Source organism: Melanostigma gelatinosum, assembly GCF_949748355.1.
Source record: "Melanostigma gelatinosum genome assembly, chromosome: 5".
NCBI lineage: Eukaryota > Metazoa > Chordata > Actinopteri > Perciformes > Zoarcidae > Melanostigma > Melanostigma gelatinosum.
Window position 1 is genome coordinate 9,696,063 of NC_136638.1, and position 18,980 is coordinate 9,715,042.

At 41.7% G+C, this 18,980-nt stretch overlaps 1 protein-coding gene and 1 long non-coding RNA gene across 2 annotated transcripts in view; both read right to left on the reverse strand.

Moving 5' to 3' along the window:
• The window catches only part of gpc3 (glypican 3), a gene marked incomplete at both ends in the record, with an annotated part of 100,552 nt that overhangs the window by 42,264 nt on the left and 39,308 nt on the right, over nt 1–18,980 (reverse strand). The gene's annotated exons all lie outside the window — the stretch shown is intronic.
• On the reverse strand, nt 4,153–6,579 carry LOC306777369. Its single transcript, XR_013771981.1, has 4 exons — nt 6,467–6,579; nt 6,048–6,132; nt 5,698–5,757; nt 4,153–4,878 (listed from the first exon to the last, which is right to left on the reverse strand). It is a non-coding gene; the product is annotated as an uncharacterized lncRNA (long non-coding RNA).

The following is an 18,980-nucleotide window of genomic DNA, read 5'->3' on the forward strand; positions in this document are numbered from 1 at the left end:
GGACTTCTGATCTCAAACTGAGAGAAATCCCTTCTTGCCCACAAACCCCCCTTTTGAATTTAAAAGTAAATATTTTGTGAAGCGCAACGGCACAGTGGTTGACAAATTAAATTGAACCGGCACATTAACATTGATGAAGGCAGTGCGAAGCATCTGTGGGCTTTTAAAAAACACACAAGCGTGATTGGCACCAAATTCAATCAGCAGAACAACAGAGCGGAGATCCCCATGCTGTATTTTTGACATCTGAAAAAATGCATTTGGCTTAAAACCACTGGAGCACAAACATCCTTTTGAGCTGGAAACATCAAAATCTGGTTAAAGCCTCTTCACGGGACATTCAAATGAGTTTCACTGCTGTAATTTACCGCAACATTGCATCTCCTGAAAATTGTCATTATGGTGTGCGGCATAATCTCCCTTTTAAAATTCAGCACGGTAATGGAGGAATGTGTGTGGAGAGACATCGGGGGGGGGGGGGGGGGGGGGGGGCAGACAACAACAGCAACAACAGTGAGCCGGTCAAAGCAGCTGCAGTCTGAGACGTTGTGTTTAATTCATTGAGCTTTGTCATGTCGCCATGATCAAAAGATAATTATGTATAGTATGAGTAGGTATATTATGAGGAGATACTGCTACTGCTGCACCTACTGCTAATAATAACACTAATAAATATTAGTCATTTTGGAAAATATAGTCTCGTGTATTTACTCTACTGGGGAGCTAATGGCTAATTCAGTAGCAGCTCATGCTAGTTGCCATGCTTTGTGTTTTCTGTTCACTGTGCCGTTTCCGGGGTTTGTACATCGTTTCATTCAATACAGGGTTATTGAAGATGGGGGGGGGGGGGGCTCACAGAGCTTGCTGGCTAACTGGCCATTCGTAAGCTTGTTAGTTTGGCTGCTAACGGGACAATAAAAGACACAACTGTGCCATCACTTGTCTGCAATCCTCTCCTCTTTTGGGGAGCAGTCCGTCCTCCGACAGAGGAGGCTCAAGAGTAGCGATTGGTTTGGTTCTCCACTCTAATGACATGTTGGGACGGTCAAGAACGACTTGCCAATGGAATGTAGAAGCTTACAAAAGTTGAACTTTGCCTCCCTGAGAAAATCCATTGAGTGATGATATTTTGCAATGTGTCCGTTTATAAAAACGACGACTTCATCGGGACAGCCAGCCACCATGACGTTGCCAGGCAACCAGCGCAGGACAGAAGCACTGGGCACATTGGTGAAGAAAAAGTTAGAGCACATAACTCCATCTGAAGCCAGGAATTGAAGTTTTTTACATTATTGCTCACGTTCCAATTGAATAAATGAGACCCGATGAGTTAATTACTTAAGTTTAGAGGTGCTGGCAGAAACAGTTTATGAACTTACAGCATTGGTTCTACGCTCGACTAATCACCTCCCGGCTCTCTGCTTAACAATGAGCAGATCCTTTGAATGTTAGAGTAGGGAGACAGCTCAAGCATGCGGGGCAGGGTTAAATAATGAACTGTTCCTTAGCTACTCACAGTTAACAGAGATATCAGAACAGACCGATCAGTGAGGTCAAACAGAAGTAAATATCACAAATTAAATTGTTCCGTTTGCCTCACCAGAACTTGTTGCCTTCAGCAGGCTGAGGGAGTCTTGATGAGCGGTTACATCATCACTGACATGAAGCATTATGTAAGTAAGCATCCACCTCTTCCTGCCATGACTGTGACTTTGCACCAAGCGGCACTTTTCTACCCTTGTTCGTCTGTCTTTGTAATAAGGGAGGGTCGCACAAAAGGCGATAATGGTCTTCTCCTTCGTCTCTGCAGGTGGAGAAACAAACTGCCCGGCCCGTGACGATACATCACTTCTTCCTACTCTTCCTCCTCTTCTTCCTCCTCTCCTGTCAGGTCACTACCATATAGCCGGGTCTTTTGTTTGCTCACACGGCTGAGTTTCAGAGCCGTGTGTTTACTTCTCCGAGTTTATTGGTAAACAAGCGCCTAATTAAATGATGATGCGGCGCTGCTCAACCTGCGCTGCTATAAATAGGTGAGCGTTAAGAAAGGCTGCTGTACATGATGGAGGGGGGGGGGGGGGGGGGTTGTTGTTTTGTGTGAGAGAGGAGATGAAAGACAAACGCCAACGCTGCTTGAATGGCTGAGTCGCACCTCACCCCCCTCCTCTTCCTCTTCTTCGCTGCCTCTTTTCTTGCATCGCTCTCATCCAACCAGCTGAACAGGACCCTCTGTTTGCCCCCCCACGCACCTCTCACACACACGCACGTAAACACACACACACACACACACACACACACACACACACACACACACACACACACACACACACACACACACACACACACACACACACACACACACACACACACACACACACACACACACACACACGCTGCAGTTTGTCTTTCTCTCCTCTGTCTGTCTTTACTCCTACTTTTTGTCTCCATTAATTAGAGCTGCTCTAACCTTCAGTGCTGCCCCCCCCCCCCCTCTACCTCCTCCCCGGCCTTCATCCATCTACTGTGAAAAAAAGACATCTCCAGGGGAATAAAGAATGAACGTGGCAACGTTTTTTTTTTGGGATGTGAAACAATGGGGAGAGTCCCAGCGCTGCGCTGCGTCGGCCTATTTATCTCCAGGTAAAGATGTGTCTCATCCCTTGCTTTCCGTCTCCCCCTTCCCTTCCTAATCCTGCACTCCCATGCTCCTCTTCAGCAACCTCACGCCCTCCCCCTCCTCCTCCTCCTCCTCCTCCTCCTCCTCTGAGAATCACCTGAGCAATCCATACCGTACAACTCTGGACCTCTGGAACCAGCGAAATGGCAACACTTTTAATTTTTAATCAGGGCCTCGGTCAGAGGGGACCTGGCTTTTTTCCGCTCCCGTTCTCCCTCTACCTTTCTCTCACCTTCACTTCCAGCCTCTCTCTCTTTCTCTCTCTCTCTCTCTCTCTCTCCCTATACCTCTCTTACTCGCCCACGCACACCACATCCCTCGTGTCTCCCTTCCCAAAGTCACGGTGATGAATGGGTGAGCGCTGCCATCTCCGTGCCCACCAGCGAGAGGCAGAGGCCGGCTAACGCGGCTCAGACGCTCTCGGGGATCACAGGCAGGGAGGAGAGTAATTAATCCAGTAGGATGGGAGGCAGGGCTGCAGGACATACTGTGAGCTTCAGGACACTGCGCGTGTGTGTGCGTGTGTGTGTGTGTTGGAGCACATTATTGGAAACAAAGGATAGAAACTCCAGACAGGTTTGTTTTCTACCTGGAACTGAAGGTGACGTGTTTCAGAGCACAAGGTTAGGCTGGTGTGTATAGGTGTGCGCGTGTGTGTGTGTGCGCATGTGTGTGTGCGGGTAGATGAGCTCCTTAAATCCACTTGGGTACAGACAGGAGCAGCCAGAGGCAACACAGAAGACTGTCCTTGAACTCCAGGGTCAAACACACTGAAACAGCGACACACACACACACACACACACACACACACACACACACACACACACATACACGTTTTTGCTACATGGTGGGGACGCCTGTGTAGAGGTTACGCGTGGGGACCTCATTTTCTGAATGGAATAACGGCATACTTTTCATCACATAAATTTTGTTTTGGTCCTGGGAACCAAAATATCAACTCAAGTATCAAAACTTCTCAAATTTAAAAAACTGAATTTTTGTCTGGTGTTTCTATCCCAGCGGGGACGCTCCTATCATGTCATAATACAAACCACCACCAGGGGACACTGTTAAAAATGTGTCTTTCAAGCCTATATACGGAATTCAAGCCTATATAAGGTATTCAAGCCTATATAAGGTATTCAATGGAGGGTAAGTTTATAGAAACTAGAGCTTTATTTTAAAAAAAGAGTTGTTTCTGTATTATATTTTGTTAATTCATTTAATATTGCATTTGTGGATTCACCATTAAATGTTGTAATTGTATAATGACTCATCTGTGTATATTGAACTCCACTCAATGTAAATGTCAGATCAGAATCAGAAATGTTCAAACTTCACAGCTTTATTTCAAAGTTCTGTGCATTTTTCAGATATAGTACACTGAATATTACAGCTGAAAGCATTACAGTTTTGATACTGTGATATTCAGTGCTTTGTATTTCAGTTGAAAAAAAAACCTACAAATGATGGAGCTGAATATCACAGTATCACAACTGCAATGCTCTCAGCATAATATTTCAAAGTAGTATTTCACTTGCAAAACAAATACTGAACTTGACTACTACAATACTTAAATTGTAATTCTGTAAACATTATTTCAACACTTACTGTTTCAAAACCTTTCAATGCCTCACAACTGTTGTGTACAACTTCTATTACAACTGCACTGCAATGTACACTTTTTAAGTGTAGTGAAATGGTTTTAAATAACAAAAAATACAACGAAAATATGTTTGTGTATCACAAAATAGATTCGTACAACTTTAATGCCGTAACGCAAATAGAAATATTCAAATATTTAACAAAGAAAACGAGGAATGTCAAAGAGAACAGGCACGATTATGAATTCTTCAAAAAAAACAAAAAACCTGTTAAACCTTCCATTTGACAATATTGAACAACGTCCAGCAACAGAAGTGCATAAATGTCCAGCAAAGATTGTACCTGTAGTCTTCCATCTGAACACAATAGTGCACAAATGTAAAAGCTTACCTTTCTTGCAAAGACTTTCGCTTTAGTGCATCAATTCGGTTTTTTGTGTAAAATTTCACTGCCTCCCACCTCCTTCCTTTGAGAGCTAGTGGTGACGTCTGAATGCATTCCAGGAACCTTCCAAGATCTGATGTGGTCCATGAGTGTTTTTTCCACAGCCTGGATTTCGTCGTTGGTCCACTTCTGTTTTTTTGTTTGTGATGACCCTGAATAAAATGAGACAGTAATTTAATGTTATTCAAAAACCAGCAAGTACTGAGGCTATAATGTTGTATCGATCTTGACTGTAGCAGTACACAAAATACGAGTAGAACAACCTGTAGTTGCAGTAACATAAGTATTTGGAGCAACAGTGTCTAATACAAAAATAGAACTCGCAGCAGAAATATAGACGGTAGTTGCAGAAGTATGAACAAAGACACGGTTTACTAACACTAGCTTCAGCATTACATGACACAAGTGGAGTACTTCATTTAAAACAACTGGTCATTGTCCATTTAGTCCAGAGGACATTATGTGATTTAGGACTAGATGAGATCTACTGACCTGAACAAATGAGTCCTTTACATAGATGATTCTGAATTCAATATACTGGATGATGTGAAATTATATTTCCTTACGTAATGATGCCAGTTACTTTAATATGGTGTTTCATTAGCCTCAAAACCTGGGCACACAAAAACCAGGTGCGTGATAGAAACGCACAGAGTAATATTGAAAGTTAAAGTATACTCACTATGCAGAATGGACAAAATAATATATTTATAGTAGGCTGAAATCATTGGATAATAATTATCGATGCATTAATGAATGTATCACTTTAATGTTGCAGCTGGTAAAGGTGGAGCTCATTTGAACTACTTAATACACGTATTAACTAAGTTACATACTACATAACGATACATGATAGTTTATTAGTTTATTTCTATTTTGGATAGGGAATCTATAAAATGTATTCTCATGTCAGTGGACTCACTAAATAACTTGATCCTAGGTGAGAAACTGAAAAACTTTGAAAAGATTACCTTTTTTTGTGTGTGATTGACCAGAGGCCTCTCCAACCAGCATCTTTTCATCCAAACTACCTATTAAAACACAAGCAAAACTGAGAATAACAGACTTTCAATTAATTTCATACATCCAATCAAATAGTGTCTACAATCTGTTGGTGCCCACAGAATAAACACTCATGTGGTATTTTAAGGAAACTGTATTAGGAAAAGTGATTGGAAATAAATCAATAAATAATACAGGCAAGGTAAAAGGCATGCAAATGATTAAGGCTAGCAATGTACCTGGACAGTGTGTGCTTTCTTTCCAAGAGAAATATTTTATCAGAAATTTTCACAATCCTCACATTTACTCGAAATATTACCTTTGGCTGGATGTGGATCATCCTCATCACTGTACTCAGAACTTGATAGAGGTTCTCTTTTGTCTCTGAGCATTTGTCTGTTGAGCTTAAAAAAAGAAAGGATTAGACTTGGATATTCTTCATTGTAAAATCACAAGCATTTAACAATAATAAATGTCAAGACAAAACAATAGACTAAAACTAGGCAACATGTTTAGAAAAGAAATTGAGTGCTGGGCTCTTAGGTTTCTTTTCCTGTGCCTTTATTTGAGATGCGAGACGTTAGCTCAAAAGACTTGTGCTTTGTCTCGTAGTGGCACTTCACATTACCGCTTTCAATAATCATCACAGCCTCTGAAAATATTACCCTGATTCCTGTAAACTGACAGATGTCATGGCCCTTTTCATGTTAGAATGTGAAGTTTTGCAAATAAACTTACAACTCCACTGTCGGTTCTCATGAGCTCTGGAACACTTGTGTCCTCATCGACATCAGCTGGAGTGGGGTCAAGAATATCGGTATTGTCACTGGACCGCTGGTGTTCTTCCTGAAAAACAAATCATTTTTTTGTAATGTTTAGACAGGCTCCCAACCTACCAGTCTGCCTACCTATCAGTCGACCTACCAGTCTACCTACCTACCTACCTACCAGTCTACACTGTTTTACATAAATAAAATAATACACAACCAAACAACAAATACTACAACTTATATTTCATCAGACATTATGAATAAGTGGCTGCAGTGCAAACTATTTAATTTATCCTTGTGGGAAACACTGTCGTAATAATGGAAGTCTAATATGTGTGATTAACTAGCTGTAGTCTGTAAGAAATTAATTACTCTAGCATTGTTTTGATTTCTGTTCGACATTCACAGTCGAGCAGGTTAACTGTCAATTAAGAACCCAAAGAAGATGACATATCCTACCTCGTTGGTCTGTTCAGGGTTAAAGCCATCTGTCACATCAGCGCCTGCAAATATATTAGAGGATAGAAATGTTAATATGGTTTACGATGAACTAATAACTTCAACATCATCTTTGATGGGTCAAAATGTGTTTCATTTGCGTCTAGACTATTTTTAAATAGTTATATGATTTAAACCCTGAGAGTATGATCAGTTTGGGATTGAAACCAATAGACTCCCTGAAGTATTCAGTATAATATTCTACACTATTACAAAAGACTTTCTCAGTATTTCAAGCTGCAGTGGTAGAATTTTGTGTAATTAAAATTGTTGCCTGAGCTGCTATTATTACATTTTGACTGAAATTAAAAGTAATTTGTTCTGGTCTTATAGGCTGCATTATAGTAAGGTGATCTACTTATTTCTGAAAGTATGAGGCTAAATATTCTACTTCAATACCCATGGTTATTTGAATTACAATATCTGCTTACATGTGAAGAAATACTTTTTTTTAAAGTTAACCTTGACTCAATATGTCAAATATGTCTCTTTGTTGAGCATAATATTCACGTTCTGTGGGAAAAGATAATGATGATAAAATATAAATTCTAAACAATATCTAAATATCATTTTGTGACTAAAAAAGCCCCACGATGTGTAAATTATCCATTTGTAGTTAACTGTAATTAGTTGTCCAGCCTTCCGTTAACGGTAGGCTGGTCTCAGATCGCATACCTGCAAACTCATGAGTGAAAAAGGTGACAAGCCCGAAACAGTGAACAGTGTGATGAGAGGACATGTGAGCCCTTGTTGCCGTAGTTCATCTCCTTGGAGCAGAGGCTACATTTAGCCTGAATATCAATGTGTTAAAACACTGTGACAGCAGGAAGCTGCACTCACGTCTGTTCAGACCTCCACCTTTATCCAGACCCACCTCCACCTTTATCCAGACCCAGCTCCACTCACAGCTCTGTTAGCTGCACATGCTAGCTGCACATGTTAGCTTAGTGTTAGCTAATATTAGCTGTCCATCTCGGTTAACTTCCAGCACATTGCAACAGCTCTTTTTATATGGCAGTACATGTACCAACATTAGGAGCAAGGACAATAATTAAAAACTTACCATTTCCATCCAGGTTCCACAGCTAGCCCGTCAAGTTACATGTGTGTGGAGCCGCTCGACAGTCTGAGGCAGTGAGTCACCTCTCCACGGGCGCATGCACTGATGGGGGAGGGGCCACGCCATGGTCCCCATGATGATGGTAAACGTCAGGTTTTGTGTAATGTCAGCAATGAAACTTAAGGTACTTTACACAGAACATGACATTGACTGTCCCCACCGTAACCTCACCCATCCCCCACTCCTTCGGTCACGATCAGCATGAGGGAGCTCTGAGGCTCGGCCTGGTCTGCAGCCGTTGTTAATAACTTAGACAGGTAATAGTAATTACTAAAACGGAAGGATTACATAAAATACCTGCTTAAGTTGAGACTTTATTGCTCAACTAGAATTTAGTATAAAGTATGTAAAAAAAAAATTCAATTAAAAAAGGACATTGAAATGAAACAAGCATTTCTAATGAAGTTAAGTAATAGAAGCATTTTTGAACTGTTAAAAAATTATACAACCATTGATATTCATAAAATAGAAACTACAACTATTTACAAGCCATTGTATTCAACAGAAGTATTTATATGTGTATTTAACTAACATATTATGAAAAGACTGTTAATGATGTGTACATGTTGCTGTTTCTGTTGGGTGCAATAAAAACACTTGTAAATGGCTTTTTATGCTAAAGTTCACATATGATGGACACAAGAGGACCCTCTTCAAGGTACAATTAGATTCAAGTCATTAGCATGCTGCTAACAGGAGATAGCATTCCAGAGGGTCTGCAGATTTGTCCGCAATATTTTCCTATTCAAGTCATCAAGGGGAATGTTGCCAAGCAATTTCCCATCAAATTCAACCATGTTGTGAGAAGTTATGATTATTTGAAGGATGGGCCAGTTGGTCATCACTTTCCATAAATTTTATCCTGGCAAAATCCCCCATTCAAATGTAGGCCAATTCCCTCCTCCCGCGCAGGCATGCTAAGTGCTAGGGAGTACCATCCAACTTGAATGTGCCTCATTGGGGCCTGTCTACAACATATTAAAAAAACAGGGCTCTGACATCTTCCGAAGTAAAAGATGGTCTGATCTCATCAAGAGTACGACAGGGTGTACAGCTTAGGGACATGTACCCCATGCTGAAGTCTGAGTTTGATACAGGCAAAAATCAGTTCTGGATAATCTAGAGGGATTTCTTTCCAAGTGGTCCTATTGTAGGCCTTGTCCACAATGTGTGTGCACAATCTGGGGGTTCTAGGACCCATATTTGAGAAATTATGGCCATTCTTGCATATGCCAAAATATAAGTGAATAAGGCCCCAATTGAGCCCAATTAAGCCCTTTGTGGCTGTTTTTGGGGACCTTAACTTGCAGCTATGAGGCCCAGATTATAGGTGTGTAATGGTGACGAGCCCCTCTTTGAGGCAGAAAGGGATTTAAAACCCTACCCCTTTTTAAAGTATAAAAAGTTTGAGAAAAGACTGGTAAAATCTGGATTGTGACCACTTTTTAATATTGATCAATTTTAAAACACTTGTCAATGGCCTTCTTTGATGAAATTCACATATGATGGACAAAACAGGACCCTCTTCAAGGTTCAATTGGATTCAAGTCGTTAGCATGCTGCTACCGGAAGTTAGCTTTCCCAAGGTTCTACAGATATCTCGCTTTAGATCCTGCATCACCTTATCACAGGCGACTGATTTATGCAAAAATCAGGCAGTTCCAACCTTTCACTACGATTTAATGGCCCGTTTCTCACTTGCCAAAACAGGCCGAAAGATGAGGTCATATGCCTCAATTTTGACTTTTGGGGCTGTTTTTGGGGACCTTAACTTGCAGCTACGAGGCCCAGATTATAGGTGTGTAATGGTGACGAGCCCCTCTTTGAAGGAGAAAATGAATCAAATCTCTACTTTAAATTAAAGTGGACATTTTGAGAGAAAAGACTGTTGAAGGCCATGTCGGAACATAAGTGTCATCTGGGTAGAGACATCCATAGTTCACTATGGGAAAAGTGTTTGGAATGTCCCATTGAGTTTTATACCATTTAACGATGGGGCAAAGATGGAATGACTGTGAAAATTTCACGGTCCTAGCCCATTGTTTTATGGGGTAATTAGGCCAAATAACTTTAAAATGAAGAAAAATGCCATATATTACTACGGGAAAAGTGTACCGAATTTCCTATTGATTTTCATACCACGTGGTTTGTGGCCAAGGGCCGACTGACTGTGAAATTTTCAGCGTGCTAGCCCACTGCTTTCTAGGGGTATTAACTGAACGTCTATTTAAGCCAAATAAATGCTAAATGCCATGAATCACTATGGGAAAACTGTACAGAATTTCCCGTTGATATTCAGACCATTTCATCTTGGGGCAGAGGTTGACTTAATGTGAAAATTTCAGCCTCCTAGCCCATTGCTTTCTAGGTGTCTTTAGGCAGAATTGAGTCAAAAGGCCGTAATTTCTACGTGTACGGAGTTTACCATAGCAGAAAGTGTACCATCGCAGAAAGTGTATGGAATTTCCCCTTGATTTTCATACCACATGGTCTTTGGCCAAAGGTCGACTGACTGTTAAACTTTCAGGGTCCTAGCCCATTGCTTTCTATGGGAATTTGGGCAGAGTTCGGTGAGAAATCCATAATTCACTATGGCAAAAGTGTTTGGAATTTCCCCTTGATTTTCATACCACATGGTCATTGGCCAAAGGTCAACTGACCGTTCAATTTTCAGGGTCCTAGCCCATTGCTTTCTATGGGAATTTGGGCCGAGTTCGGTGAGAAATCCATAATTCACTATGGGAAAAGTGTTTGGGATTTCCCCTTGATTTTCATACCACATGGTCATCGGCCAAAGGTCGACTGACCGTTCAATTTTCAGGGTCCTAGCCCATTGCTTTCTATGGGAATTTGGGCCGAGTTCGGTGACAAATCCATAGTTCACCCATCTCATCCAGTTCACCCAGTTCACCCAGTTCACCCATCTCACCCAGTTCACCCATCTCACCCAGTTTACCCAGTTCATAATATCCCATCAAATTCAACCATGTTGTGAGAAGTTATGACTAGTTGAAGGATGGGCCGTTTGGGTAATCACTTTCCATTCATTTTATCGTTCAAAATGCCCCATTCAAATGTAGGCCAACTGCCCCTCTTCCCGCGCAGGCATGCTAAGTGCTAGGGAGTCCCATCCAACTTGAATGTGCCTCATTGGGGCTTGTCTACAACATATTAAAAAAGCAGGGCTCTGACATCTTCAGAAGTAAAAGTTGGTCTAATCTCACCAAGAGTGCGACAGGGTGTACAGTTTAGGGACGTGTACCCCATGCTGAAGTCGGAGTTTGATACAGGCAAAAATCTTTTCTAGATAATCTAGAGGGATTTTATTCAGGTGATCCTATTGTAGGCCTAGTCCACAATGTGTGTCCACAATATGTGGGTTCTGGGATCCATATTTGAGAAGTTATGGCCATTCTTGCATATGTCAAAAAATCCACTAATATAAGGGATTAAGGCCCCAATTAAGCCTTTTGTGGCTGTTTTTGGGGACCTTAACTTGCAGTTACGACGTCCAGATTATAGGTATGTAATGGTGACGAGCCCCTCTTTGAAGGAGAAAAGGATTCAAAACTCTACCCCGTTTTAAAGTATAAAAAGTTAGAGAAAAGACTGGTGTAAACTGGCTTTCGGCCACTTGGGAAGATAAGTGTCATTTGGTTCGAATCCTTTCTGTTGGGTGAAATAAACACAGTCCATTTCCAATTGATATTCGCACTATTTAATCTGTGGGCAAAGGTCGACTGGCTGTGAAAATGTCAGGGTCCTAGCCCGTTGTGCTCTATGCGAATTTAGGCCGACTTATGTCAAAAATCCTTAGTTCACTGTGGAGAAAGTGTTTGGAATTTCCACTTGATTTTCATACCACGTGGTCTTTGGCCAAAGGTCGACTGGCTGTGAAAATTTCAGGGTCCTAGCCCGTTGTTCTCTATGCAAATTTAGGCCGATTTAGGTCAAAAATCCATAGTTCACTATGGAGAAAGTGTATGGAATTTCCACTTGATTTTCATACCATGTGGTCTCTGGCCAAAGGTCGACTGGCTGTGAAAATTTCAGGGTCCTAGCCCGTTGTTCTCTATGCAAATTTAGGCCGACTTAGGTCAAAAATCCATAGTTCACTATGGAGAAAGTGTATGGAATTTCCACTTGATTTTCATACCACGTGGTCTTTGGGCAAAGGTCGACTGGCTGTGAAAATTTCAGGGTCCTAGCCCGTTGTTCTCTATGCAAATTTAGGCCGACTTAAGTCAAAAATCCATAGTTCACTATGGAGAAAGTGTATGGAATTTCCACTTGATTTTCATACCATGTGGTCTCTGGCCAAAGGTCGACTGGCTGTGAAAATTTCAGGGTCCTAGCCCGTTGTTCTCTATGCAAATTTAGGCCGACTTAGGTCAAAAATCCATAGTTCACTATGGAGAAAGTGTATGGAATTTCCACTTGATTTTCATACCACGTGGTCTTTGGGCAAAGGTCGACTGGCTGTGAAAATTTCAGGGTCCTAGCCCGTTGTTCTCTATGCAAATTTAGGCCGACTTAAGTCAAAAATCCATAGTTCACTATGGAGAAAGTGTATGGAATTTCCACTTGATTTTCATACCACGTGGTCTTTGGCCAAAGGTCGACTGGCTGTGAAAATTTCAGAGTCCTAGCCCGTTGTTCTCTATGCAAATTTAGGCCGACTTAGGTCAAAAATCCATAGTTCACTATGGAGAAAGTGTATGGAATTTCCACTTGATTTTCATACCACGTGGTCTTTGGCCAAAGGTCGACTGGCTGTGAAAATTTCAGGGTCCTAGCCCGTTGTTCTCTATGCAAATTTAGGCCGACTTAAGTCAAAAATCCATAGTTCACTATGGAGAAAGTGTATGGAATTTCCACTTGATTTTCATACCACGTGGTCTTTGGCCAAAGGTCGACTGGCTGTGAAAATTTCAGGGTCCTAGCCCGTTGTTCTCTATGCAAATTTAGGCCGACTTAGGTCAAAAATCCATAGTTCACTATGGAGAAAGTGTATGGAATTTCCACTTGATTTTCATACCATGTGGTCTCTGGCCAAAGGTCGACTGGCTGTGAAAATTTCAGGGTCCTAGCCCGTTGTTCTCTATGCAAATTTAGGCCGACTTAGGTCAAAAATCCATAGTTCACTATGGAGAAAGTGTATGGAATTTCCACTTGATTTTCATACCACGTGGTCTTTGGGCAAAGGTCGACTGGCTGTGAAAATTTCAGGGTCCTAGCCCGTTGTTCTCTATGCAAATTTAGGCCGACTTAAGTCAAAAATCCATAGTTCACTATGGAGAAAGTGTATGGAATTTCCACTTGATTTTCATACCACGTGGTCTTTGGCCAAAGGTCGACTGGCTGTGAAAATTTCAGAGTCCTAGCCCGTTGTTCTCTATGCAAATTTAGGCCGACTTAGGTCAAAAATCCATAGTTCACTATGGAGAAAGTGTATGGAATTTCCACTTGATTTTCATACCACGTGGTCTTTGGCCAAAGGTCGACTGGCTGTGAAAATTTCAGGGTCCTAGCCCGTTGTTCTCTATGCAAATTTAGGCCGACTTAAGTCAAAAATCCATAGTTCACTATGGAGAAAGTGTATGGAATTTCCACTTGATTTTCATACCACGTGGTCTTTGGCCAAAGGTCGACTGGCTGTGAAAATTTCAGGGTCCTAGCCCGTTGTTCTCTATGCAAATTTAGGCCGACTTAGGTCAAAAATCCATAGTTCACTATGGAGAAAGTGTATGGAATTTCCACTTGATTTTCATACCATTTAATGAATGGGCAAAGCTTGAATTTCTGTGAAAATGTCAGCCTCCTAGCCCATTCTTTTCTGGGGAAATTAGGCCAAATAAAGTCAAGATAAAGTCAAAATGCCATAAATTACTACAGGAAAGGTGTACGGAATTTCCCATTGATTTTCATACCACTCAATCTATGTGGAAAGATTTAATTACTGTGAAATTGTCAGCATGCTAGCCCATTGCTTTCTAGGTATTAACTGAACGTCTATTTAAGCCAAATGATTGCAAAATGCCATAAATCACTACGGGAAACTGTACAGAACTTTGGAAAATCGTAACTCGGCAGTCCGGAAGGGCGGGACAAAAAGTCAGGGTTTTTATCCTTACCCCAATGCAATGTTGCTCCAAGTTCTTCCTATAGTATATATATAGTGTTGTGCGCAAGAGTTTTATCCTCAGATTCCATGCATTAGATCAGAAGGTCACCACGGGAATATTCAAAGTAAGAGTTAAAAAATGAGGCCTGTAGCCACCATATAGCTAGTTGTTACAAAACAACTTACAATGAGCTTTGCTAGCTACAAGGGGTGCCACCATAGAAATACATTTTACGGTTTTCCGTGGTCTATTGAAGAGTTAGTTGTTATAATGACAACGCACGTCTGTGTGGCTAAGTGTTGTTGCAGCTTGGAAGAGAGCAGACTTAGCTCCAGAGACAGATGGCTAGCTACTGAGCTAGGTAGCTTATCTTTCTCCTGAGCAGGCAGGGAGTTATTCCATTATTTACATGTATCACAGGCTTTGTCTGACCTTTTGTTTCTTCTGGAAATGTTTGCCCTGTAAAATCATACTAAGCATACTTAAGCACGGTGCAAAAACACTGGCACTGCACTGTTATGAATTGCCATCATGATTCATCCAGAGAAACTGATATGAAGAGGTCAGAAAAGCATTATGAGCTCGCAGCTGCTTGTGAGAACTGCTGGTGCGAAAAATAAATCATGGTACACCAAAGAGTGAAATGTAGAAGGGCCCACTTTCAGCACCAGCCAGATGAGTAGCAACTTGGGTGGCTAATTTTCTGTAAATAGAGAAGCATTCAAGCATTGTTAAATTAGCAAGCTGGCTAGCAAACTAGACAACTGGCTAGTTAGCTAGCTTGCTAATTCCACTATGCTTAAATGCTTCACTAGTTACAGAAGATGGTCACAACAGCGGGCTGGTGGCCAGCAGCATCGCTGGGTCTAACAGTCCCTCGCCCTAACGCCCTATACAGAAAGTTTATTTTTTAGCTTTTGCAGCGTTATCTATGGTCGTAATAGTGGTCCAAAATGATGTCAAATTGCATACTTTAAGTCAAAAATATTCAAATATCCTTGGAGGACAACCAAACCCAAACTATCCTAGTATATTTTATTCAATGTAGAAATTCACGACTCTTTATCCTGCTGCGTAATATATCCTGTCTGATATGCTGCTCCTAAAACCTGAATAAATAGCTCACACCCTGTTGATTTCAGGCTGAAGGCATCGTACAGTAAAATATGTTTTAGAGTGATACTATAGGCTACAAATAACAGGAAAGCACTTTAAGTATTAACACTATGGGTAAATATACAAGCACACCACCGTAACCCTATACTGTTTCAGTTGGCGTATTATAGACCTACTATAGAAGATGCATAGCATTTGAATAGTATAATAATAGAACAATCAAATCAAAAACTGACACAGAATGCTATAACATGCTTAAAGATATAATAAATAAATAATTCAATTAATTTTGTAGAGTCCAAAATCATAAAACATAAATACATAAGGAGCAAGACATTGCTGACACCAGCCCACACACACGCCAACAAGTGAATGAATAATGGGAGTAATGGGACTTATTTTTCTCGGACTTCAAGAACGGCATCTGGCTATATCAATGTGCTTTCCCACGCTGTACAAGAGTGTGTGGATGAAGCATTAAGTTGCGACTCTCTATGCTTTGTGATGTTACTACTCCCCTTGTCTTTTCAGTCATTACTGCAAAACCTCTCCTCAGTGAGTCCGCAACTTGCCATATGTAGTTTACACGGAGATTAGCCTAATATAACGATTGCAATAGTAAGTGTACACATGAAAATGGCCGCCCCTCAAACCATCCTGCTGTATTGATTTAAAGGAAAATGTCTTTTCTACTCCTATTTTATGTTTATGGATACAACTCTAAACCTGCATTTGTCTGTTATCATCAATATCATTGTCATTGAACAGTGAGCACTGTTTAAAAGTTAGCTTTAAAAAAGCAGTGCAACAAAACAAGACCTTATTGATCTTACACCTCTGACATGGCAAAATAAATCAAATATAGACTATTATTATAATTGTTGTTGTTATTGTCAATAATATCAATGATGAGATAATGAATTGTGGTAAAATATCATTACAATTGTATGGAAGAAACTTAAAACAGGCATTTTACATGAGAAATATATAGACAATATACATTATGGTTATCGTTGTTTTTATGCAAATTTTTAAAAAACTATAGCAATATAAATAATATCAATATTAATATTAAGTATTTGTGTATTTATACATATATTTCTTTTTTATCAAATGTAGCATTTCATTCATGCTTATCTTTGGTCAAAAAGACACATTTAAAGTGTATTCCCAAACTGTAATACTACCTTTGACCAATAGGGGGCAATAGAGAGTGGACAAACAGCGATACACACTTCAAGAACAGCCTACCTCATGGGGACTGCAGTACTAGTGTGTATACACTAGGGGAGCATTCATACACACACACACACATTTTTTTCTTGAAAATGGTTTCCAGGGGACTTCTGAGAAAACTACATGGGGCATGTCTAGACACTGTTCTGAAGCTTGTAGGAGGGGTTTGCCGGTGGGGACCTCAGTTTTTGTCCCCACGGTGACACGAGTCCCCATGGGTCTGTGTGCAGTCAGGTCAAAGTCCCCACCGGGATACAAAGACAAACACACACACACACACACACACACACACACATAATGAATTCAGACATCAGCGAGGATGGAGACCGAGGCTAAGTAGAGCCTTTTTAAACTGTGAGAGGGAGGGGAGGGGGTGTGAGCTATTATTTCAGCTCCTTTGTTTGAGTAAATCCATTATTGGTGCCGTTACTCAGAATAATCAGGAAACTGTAATTGTCTGCGGACGGCGGGGAGGTCTCCAAATGAAATTACATTCACCTTGATAAGAGAGTCTCGCAGACAACTACGAGGCACATGAAAGATGAGTTTGGAGTCGGATGTATAAACAGGTGTGTTCTCCATCAGCGCTCCATGTTAATTGGGCCAATCCATTACCCACTTTGACGTGCTTAATGTTTCGGGTGATGACCAATTAGGGCGGCGCCGAGCGCCGTACACAGGCGCCTGGCTGGTTTCCTCTGGTCCGTGACGTCTCACCAGGGGCTACAGCTCCATGCATCATTAGTCCTGGCCTAGCCAGCATACCAATCACATGTCCCTATAGCCCAAATAGGATAACCGGGGGGGAAGAGGAAATGGCTTCGATGCTGTAGACCTGCTCCGAGTGCGGTCTCCCGGGGGTTTTTTTTAATGGACGAGGCTGGAGCAATTACGGCGGGAATGAAGCCGGAGAGGAAACACGCCAAAAAACTTTCTGGGTTGAAACGAAACGCAGCTGAGAAATATTGGACTTTGCAGCAAACATGAAAAACCTGTGTGAGTGCACATGGGGAGGGAGGGGCGGAGGGGGGGGGGGGTCACTGACAGTGCAGGCCTTGTGGAGAGTGGAAATTGTTTCATCTGTCTCTGGTACACAGCAGCCGGCAGATCGGTGATGCAACACTTTTATTTGGGGTTGAGGGGGAATGAAAAAACGAGACGGAGAGTCTGCAGCCGTGCCGGCGGCTCTGTGAGGCTGCACTTACACACAGCGGTGCTTTGAGCATGAACACCGACACGCTCGCAATGGCAGTCATCTCAGTGCGTTAGCGCGCTAACATCTGCCAATCGGCGCCAGATGCAAAGTGCAGCTGAGGCCGATGGGATGTCGTTGGTTGATGAGCGACGTTGGAACGTTGGCCTGCCGATGGTGCTACACGAGTAAACGGATCCACAAAGTCACTTGAATTCATGCAGAGGGGAACATGAGTTTGAACATCGCCACGCAGCTAGCCTCCTCTTCGTCAGCGGCGGGCTTCGTCAACGAGTCGGCTGTCCCCGAATGCAGGTCGAAGTGCAAACAGCACAGCAGAAGGAGTTATGGTCCTTTTCAAGTTGTAGGAAATTTTAAGAAATTATAATAGAAGTGATTAATGATTCATAATTAAGAAATCATAATTAGAAGTGTTTTGGAAATACATAATTAGAATATTCATAATTGTAGAAGTGTTAAGCCATAAAAGACAGTCATTGAATGTATTTAGAATAGCAGAGGGAAAGCGAGATTTCTAGACAGGCAATTACGGATCACACCCGTGCGAGGGTCCTGCGAGGAGGAGGAGACTGTTGAAGTTAGCCAATAGGAATTGAGATAGACAAAAGGGGGGGGGGGGGGGGGGGGGGTTCAAACTGGGCTTCGGAAAGGGCTTCGGAAAGTTGTTGGCTCTCTTCTTGCTTTGCCCTCAGCCTGGACACGATGTCTCCATGCTGAGGTGCAAGTGAATAGCTTTTCCGCGGATCATGTTATATTTTATATTCTGTTAGTAGTGTACTTCATTGTGTAATTGTATTAGCTTCAGTAGGATTAAATTATTTTTAATTGTAAACCAGTTTTTGGTCGATGTATTAAGAAGCGACGCTACTGTAAACATCAGTACCGCGTGGTCTCCGGCCTTCTCTCTCCGTGGGGAAGATTCAAGCCTCCACGAAGTCCAACCAGCAACCCTCACGAGCCGCTTGAAGATCGGATCAAAGATACTCGTCCACCTATCGAGAACAAGTGTTGACGCGCCGAGCTGCATCTGAACTGTCAAAAGACAGAAATGGGTCTTTTCTCCGAGGGTTTCTCCATCATGGGACTCTCTTTTCTCCAATGGAGATTACCAGACTTTTATGAAGCGAGCTGGTACAGCTGCTGGTTTCCAGTGCGATGACATGAGGCAGTGGAA